The following is a 7,937-nucleotide window of genomic DNA, read 5'->3' on the forward strand; positions in this document are numbered from 1 at the left end:
TTTCCATGCTCTGGGAATTCTGCAGACAGATGTGAGCTTAACTCAGCTCTTAGGGTGGCGTTCAGTACATCTGCGTAGCATTGGTTGCGTTGGGAATGATCTAAATTTCTTGCAGGCTTTTGCAAGAAAGAGGTGGAGAAGTTGCTTCAAAAAGGTCCTGAATGAGGACAAATTGACGTGGTGTCCCTGTCCCCTACTCTCCCAACCTCCTTTAATCGTAGAAGACCCCCTGGGCAGTGCTGTACCTCAGCCTGGCTCACTTGAGTACAATAACTTACACATGAGACGTGACATGAGTCCGATGGCTCCTCGTGATGCCATTGTGAGCTAGCAAGAGGTGTTTCTGAGATAGAAGGTTAGTGCCTTCGGACAAAGGGTCTGTTCAGCTTTGGTGGCTTGCAATGGTCTGAAAGTAGTTGTGCCACCAAGTAAGTGCAGAAGCAGTGGGTGGTCTCAGCACATCCACACTGCATCCTAGGAAAGACCGCGATTCACGGTGATGGTGGTTTTATTTTCATTTGAACGAGAAACAAGGCAGGAGAGTCCAGAATGGCCTTTCTTAATAGTTTCTGTTTGTGGCAAACCCCTTCATTTCCAGCAACTACTACCTTAATATCAAGTACTACAGTAAATATACCAAAATATGTATCTGGAGGGAGTGTGCCTTCATCCTGTGGCTGTGGGGGGAAATGTAACAGCAAAATAATGTGATTTATTGGTGTCACCTACAGGACATTGTCCACGCAGCAACAGCCCTTTCAGTGACTTGTAATGACTTTAAACGAGGTGAAAACTGAATAACAATGTTGGCTAAGGAGGTAGCTAATCTGTAACTTGCAGGATGGTCTCCCTGGACTGACAGCTCTGGGGACCTGGATGAGGAAACTCTCTGCAGCTGCTTTTGTATAGAGAATAGTGTGACCTGCAGATGGAAGCTTTTGCTGGTATCTTAAGCTTCAGAAAAACAAATATTCCCTCAAAATAACATAAAAAAAATAAACTTCCACTTCTTCCTGTTTTTATAGTTTGCTTATTTCCTCAGTGTCATGGTTTTGTCTCCAGTACTGTAGATTATTAAATAGTCTTCAGAGGATCAGGACCTTCGTAGAAGTATTTCCTGTACATGTTTATATGTCTCTTTAACAAATTAGTATCTACTTGTTCTCTTCTGAATTTTCCTGCAAATAATAGGAAGCTCTCCCTAAATAATAAGACTTTTTGCAAGAAAAAAAATATCTAGATGAATCACTACCAGGAGTTAGAGTACCTTTTGTATGACTTAGTTGATGGCATCCTTTAGGACATCTGCAAGTAGCCCCAAATTCCAGAGGTCACTGTCTTTTGTGTTGGTATTGGCGAAGCATTGTTTCAGCTAAGCTTCATTTATTTGGTTGTAAGTGCATCTGGAGGTCTCCTGTCCAAGTGTCACCTAGACTCCTAAGAGAGGGATGCTGTTGTGTCTAGAGCTTGTTTTGAGATGGCCACGGATTTCCACCTAATTTATTAGCAAGGTGATCGTTGGTCGTTAGTCAACAGAGAAGTGCCCATTTTCTACATCCGGCTCTTGTGTCGGCTTGTTATAATGGGATGGAGGCAATCTTTTCGGCTATTGGACTACTAACTTTTGTTATTTCTAGCTAATCTCAGCTTAGTTTTTAAATACATGCATTAAATACGTGCATTTAGATACATTCCTCCTAAAATGTGCATGCATGTGCTTGGTGGATGGGGGGGGACTCAACTCCCAAGGTCTCCGTGGACTCGTTACAGCCCGAGCACATCTGGACAGGCTGAAATGAGGTTGTGGTTTCTCTCTTCTGCATTAAAATTGATGGTATGCATCATCCCTGCGTCTCCAAGGGAGAGCACTGGATTGGGTACCTGACTTTCCACCTCAGCTTTCTATTTCTGATGGAGCTGTCATCATCTGACTCAGTCACTGAATCTGCTGAAGCTGGGTCTGTTATGCCACCTGTAACTTAACACTTGTGCTTGCACTGCCTTGGTTTCTGTGGCACACGCTGGAGTGCATCGATATCCACAGCATCTTTGCAGTGTTGGCCTGGTCGCTCCTCCAGGGTTGTCCCCACGATGGAGGAAATGTGTGTTGGGCACCTGCTTCATCATGGTGCTAACATTAATAAAAAGGCAGCTCTGGATGAAGAAGCAGCTTGTGGGTGCTTCGAGGCATAACCTCTTGAATTGCCCCTAGCCCCACCTTGCAAATTAATATTGGAAATAGCACTTGATCAGACTCAGAAAGGCTTGGGGGGGGCGGGGAAGACGGGGGTTGAGGGGGTGATTTTTTTATTTTCAGACAACTTGTGGTTTCCCATCATGATGTGAATTGTTTAGCATAGCTCGTATTCAACTTGCTTTTGGGCAACACGTACGTATTTCTCTCCCTTAGCATGCCAAAACGCCGTTGCTGTTTTCTCTGAATATTAATTCCTAGCAGACAACAAGGCCTTGCAGGGCAGTCTTGGCACGTTGTGCTTCCGCCGCCGCCTTGTCTGGGAGCCAAAACATCCCGCTGGAGTGCTGGGCGCAGAGCGGCTCTCCCTCTGCACGAATGCAGCAGAGACCCATCTTCAGACCAAGGCTCTTCCTTTCTAAAATATCTCTTGCTCCAAGATGTTAGTGGATCTAGCAGCGGAGGCAGGTAAATCCTACACAAGGAAGTCAGAGACTCATAATATAGCTGAAAGAAACCACCTTAAGGAAAAAGAAAACCTAAGTTTGTAGATAGGGCGTCAAAGGATTAAGTGTGCACCTCCTGTTGATTTTGTGTTCTTGGTAAACAGGAATTAATACTCTAGTTAAATCTGAGTTTAAGGGGAGGGGGGGAAAAAATAAGCTGGTTTGGATTGAGGCAAACGCTTGTGGTTCCATTATCTGCTGAATATGCGTCGAGTGGTGGTGACACAGCTTGAGACAGTGAAAAACAAGTGGGAAGCTGGGGAAAAAAATCAGGGTGTATCTTCTTCCTGCCTTCTAAATGTTACCTTAATTTATTGGAGGTATGCAACACATAGTATAGATGGGACTTTGCCCAAAGATAAAAGGTAAATGCTTTCCTCTCACAGATCTTCAGCAAGGAGATAACGTCAATTTTCTTCAGTGTTCATTTTTTGATACTGTTAAACAGAGTGGTGTGTTAAATGAATAGATTTACATAAGCTGTTACTAGATATTTTCTAACCTTAGCAGGTTTTTTGGTCTTGTGTGGGGCATTGATGTTTTGGTATTCCCCGATAAACCCAGAAGACTTGATGTTGCAGCTCCCAGTTGATACTGAGTGCACCAAAAACCCTGACAGGAACAGGATGAGAAGCTCCTTCACCATCTTTGCTGTAAGAGGAAAGACCATGGGATGCTTCAGTCACCTTCAAATATGCCAGAGGACTCTGGCTGTCCGTAGGCAGACGTACTCAAAACTTAACCTTTTCAGAAAACATAAACATGAAGTGTGGTGAACAACTCTTCCTTACCTATCAGAATACGCATATGGGATGACCCCGAGGTGGTCTCCCCTGTTTGGCTTCTCTGTGTTATGCAAACAAAATCACTCTTGCTGATAATATATTAAGCAAGCACTTCACACCACCGTATCTTCTAGCATTTAAAAGATTTGCCTATTAAAATGGAGCATTAAATACAAGTGACGCTTTTGTGACTGGGTGAAGGACCATGGTAGGAAGAGAGGCCCGCAACTGCCTGCAGCTTGAGGAAATGCTTGTTTGTTTGTGCTTTTACCAAAGCCCTTCGGCTTTAGAAGGGAAGCAACGGCAGAGATGTAAACAGGAAAGCTGGCTGCAGGGAGACCAAAGTAGAGGTTGGGAGATGTGCACAGTTGGCTGGAGGAAACTGAAGGTATTGGTGAGAAATCCCTGACTGCTATAGGACCTAAATAATAACATCAGAAAGCTGAATAATGGTTAATGCTGGATGTCCTGATACAGGGCAGGCATGGTGAAGCTTGCAGTACTCTATGCAGGAGGGGAGACCTGTCCCGTGTAATTTCTGTGTTCCGAAAGAAGCAGACTACAAGGTTCACTATCCCAAATGAACAATCAAATAATTTCCATGCCACTAAAAATGAAAACAACATCATAAGTATTAACCATCTTACTTAAAGTCTATAAAATAGTAGCTTGTTCCCAAGAGCACTGGCAAGAGCTGGACAAGGTACATTTTAAGGGCAAGATAATGTTTTACTAACGCTTACAGGAGAAGCAGAGTGATCTTGAAAATTTAAGCTGGTAAGTCAGTCCCCAGCAAAACAGGGAGCTGGCTGAAAGGAGGTGCAGTCGACATCAGCTCGACTGTATGAACTTGGAGCTGGTCAACACTTTTATGTAAGTTTTCAGTGGATTTAGAAATCCAGGTGGGTAAAGATTGTATTGTGCTGCTTGCTGCTTGGTCTGCTTTATCTTGCTGCCTTTGCAGGTGCTTTTAGCATGGAGTGTTGAGTCCTGGCAGGAGGGCTTTGTGAAAGATAGCACCAACCCTCAGAAAGAGCAGCAAAGATGATTCGAAATCAGGAAAGAAGAAATTGGAGAAGACAAAGTGGATATATGTGGTCTGGGATACACATAATTAGTCTGAGAGTACTTGCATGGGAGAGATTTTTATCCTACAGAAATGGAAAGCAAAGATGCTGTGGTTAGAAGTTAAGATTCATACTTAAAAAAATAATTATCTGTTTTTTTAGGAGTTTTGTGGATTCTTCATGACTTGAGATCTTTTGCAGATAAACTGGAGTAAAGTGTCTGTTAGACTAAACCGAAATGAAACAAAAGCTTGATTTAAAACCAACCAGCTAAGTCAAGCTCTTCAACCTGTGTTGTGAGCAGTTGGTTTTCTCAGGGGGTCAGGGATATGCATCCATTTGTGGCAGGGATTGATCTTGGTTTGTAAAGGCAAGGAGCTCTTTGGATGGACGACTTGAAAGAAGTGGTTGAGTTCTGCTGTCTGGCCAGTCTAGGAGATGTAAATACTGGTGCAAGAAAAACGCAAATTCAGATGCAAACCATGGAGAAGACAGGGCATCAAAAGCACCTCTCCTTTGAGCTAAGTATTTAAGTGCAAAAAAAGGGAGGAGGAAGGTGTTGGTTTTTTACTAGCTTTTTTTTTAATCAAGAAAATGAAAATTTGCAGCCTGCCCTGTGATGATCAAGTCTGTGTCACACAAGTAAAGCAAAGTGCAGGGTTAGATTTCCTGGAGTATATTACAGCTGTTTGTCCAGGTATCAATTAGGAGCTATGGAGGAAGGGTTTAATTAGAAGAAAAGCATACGAGGCTTTTCCGGCGCAGAGGATCTCAGTGCATGTCATTTATGTAACCTCTTTTCTGGTCGTGGATGTTTATTTGGAGTTGAGTAAGATGCTCTTGGCGGCTTTCCTTTTGATCTGATGGCAGGAAAATTAAATCCACATGGCCTCCACCCAGAACCTTTCAGCATCCTGGATGGGGAGATACCCATCTATGCTGGGGTTGTTTTTTATTGTCATCCATATGTACAAAGGTCCATTCATCTGTGAGAAGGATGTGTCTGTCCAAGGCCTAAGCTTTAAAACACCCAGAAAAGAAAAATGGTTGTTGCAAGATGTCAGTCACCTGAAGATGGACTTTTTAAACCAATATAAACGGTTGCCTTGGCTTGCACAGTTTGAAAAGGCAAAGAAATGCTGCCTCCAACTTGCTGTGCTCACTTAGCATCTCTGTAATTTATAACTAGGTTGTACCTTCACTAGGACCTGGGATTGTACTATATGTAATGTTCTGATGCCAAAGAGACACCTGAACTAGTCCAGCTGGAATGATGGCCTCCCAGCCTGGGCCCTGACCTGCAAAGCAGTTGCTGCTGGGCATTAATGGCAAGATGCTCCCACCGTACTGGTGGCTTGCAGCTTGTCAGAGCCAGTTGCAAAAAGAAAAAGGGATGGATCCTCTCTGTTTTGGGTCAGATGATGTCTATGAGAGATTAAATACTGCAGCTTTCCTCTTTCCTTCATTTTACTGGAGTACTCGGGGTGCATTTGTGTTTGGAAAGTATCATGCTCAGTGATGCTTAACATCTGGGGGAAGTCTATATTGAGGTATGCAAAAGAAGAATCAAGATGTCCTGTGACCAGAACTGCTCCCGCATGGGCTTTTATGGACCATCTATCCCCTAGCAGACTCCTCAACTGCTGAAGTGCTTTTCAGTTGTACTTTTAATAATAACCTTGCTTTTGTGCTGGCAGAGGTGTGCAACATGGGAGAATCTTATTCCAGTTCCATGGAAAATAGGGAAAGCATGGTAATGGGAGGGAGGGAGGAGCATTTCAGTGCTCCTGAATATTCAGCAGCCCCAAGCACATCATTAAAAAAAAAAAAAAAGTAATTCCTAAGGATCAGCTTTTTAACCCTTTCCTGTTTCTGCTATACTTCCAGCTCTTCCATACGATGTGACTTGAATGAACGCTGTATTCAAGAAAACTTAGTGGGCAATAAGGACAGCATGAATGAAATGGGTGTGTCTGAAGTGCTGTACTAAAAGCTACACTGACTTTATAGAAAGTCTTTTGTTTAGGGTTTTGGTTTGGTTTGGGTTTTTTTTAAATTAAAACAAAAAAGGGAAAAAGCAACCTTTTCTACCCCTCACAAGGCATAGTAAGCAATGTTTAGGCAATATTGATATAGCAAATCTTGAATGCTACACCTGAGGTATGTTGCCTGGTGTTCTCAGATGGTGAGACACGACAAGTTTCAGTGCCCTATACAGACCTGAGGCTGCAGATACTTGGAAGCCTGAGCTGCACCAAAATTATGTACTGAAATATCTTTTTGTCTGGTTCACAGGCTGTCAGGGCTTGGTCCTGTGCGTTGTGTTCCCACGGTGCTCCAGAAGATTTCTGATAGCAAAACCCTGTAGCAGTGTGCATCCCCCTAGAAACGGGGGAAAATGTTCCTGTGTTAGAGCAGCCACTCGTCAGTCCAAGCTAGGAAATGCACAGGGGATATTTCACTGTAGCACCAAGCTAGTAGGGATGAATGTGCTTAGGTGTACGGGACAGGGTGATATTTAAGGGGAAAAGTAATAATTTAGAAAAAAAAAAGTGCAGCAGCATTGCCAACCCTGGAGCTGAGGTTTGTTAGCTTAGCCTTAAGTTTAAAGAACACTTGTGAAAGTGAGAACCCAACCAGTGATTCAGTTGATGCTCACAACTATCTGGTGACTTGATATCCACTGCCCTCTGGAGAAACCCCTTGGGAGCAGGGCTTGAAGCCAAGTGAATTAGGTGATGGTTCTTCTTCTTGACTGATGCGACAACTTCTTGGTGTAGACAGAAGGCCAGGGCTTTATTTGCATCCATATGGATTGAGCATGCTGTAACATTTGTAACAGAGCTTTTCTATGTCTTGCATTTTCATGCACAGGGTGTTTCTCCCTACCTGCCCCTGCCCACCAGCAAACAGATGACTTTGCAGAAAATACCCAAGTCATGGGTCAACCCAGCCAAGCGAGCTGAGAGCTACCCTGCGGCAGCTGCGAAACTGTATTAGCTTTACAGTGTGGTGGCTTTTTCTTACAGCTTTACAGCGTGGTGATGCTGGTGGTGATTGTTAATGCTATTCCTCCATAAGCTGCCTTATGTCAGTGCTCTGCCCGGGTCTCACCGTGTGCTGTGAGTTTTGAAGAGGACCAGTGGCAGACTGGTCTATGGAGCAGTGGGAAGGCAAGAAAACAGGGAAGCTTTGGGGAGATGTAACTGCTTGAGCTGTTGTTTCAGAAACAGGATTACAACACAGCTTATTCAAAGATAGTTTTGTCTTACACTGGGAGGCTAATTTCATCTTTCCTCATCCCTCAGGAGAAAAACTTTAGAAACTGGACTTGCAGCAAAAAGGGCCAGGCATGTTTCTTTTATTTTTGTGGCTGATGTTGCTT

Source organism: Leptosomus discolor, chromosome 2, assembly GCF_034619465.1.
Source record: "Leptosomus discolor isolate bLepDis1 chromosome 2, bLepDis1.hap2, whole genome shotgun sequence".
Lineage (NCBI taxonomy): Eukaryota > Metazoa > Chordata > Aves > Leptosomiformes > Leptosomidae > Leptosomus > Leptosomus discolor.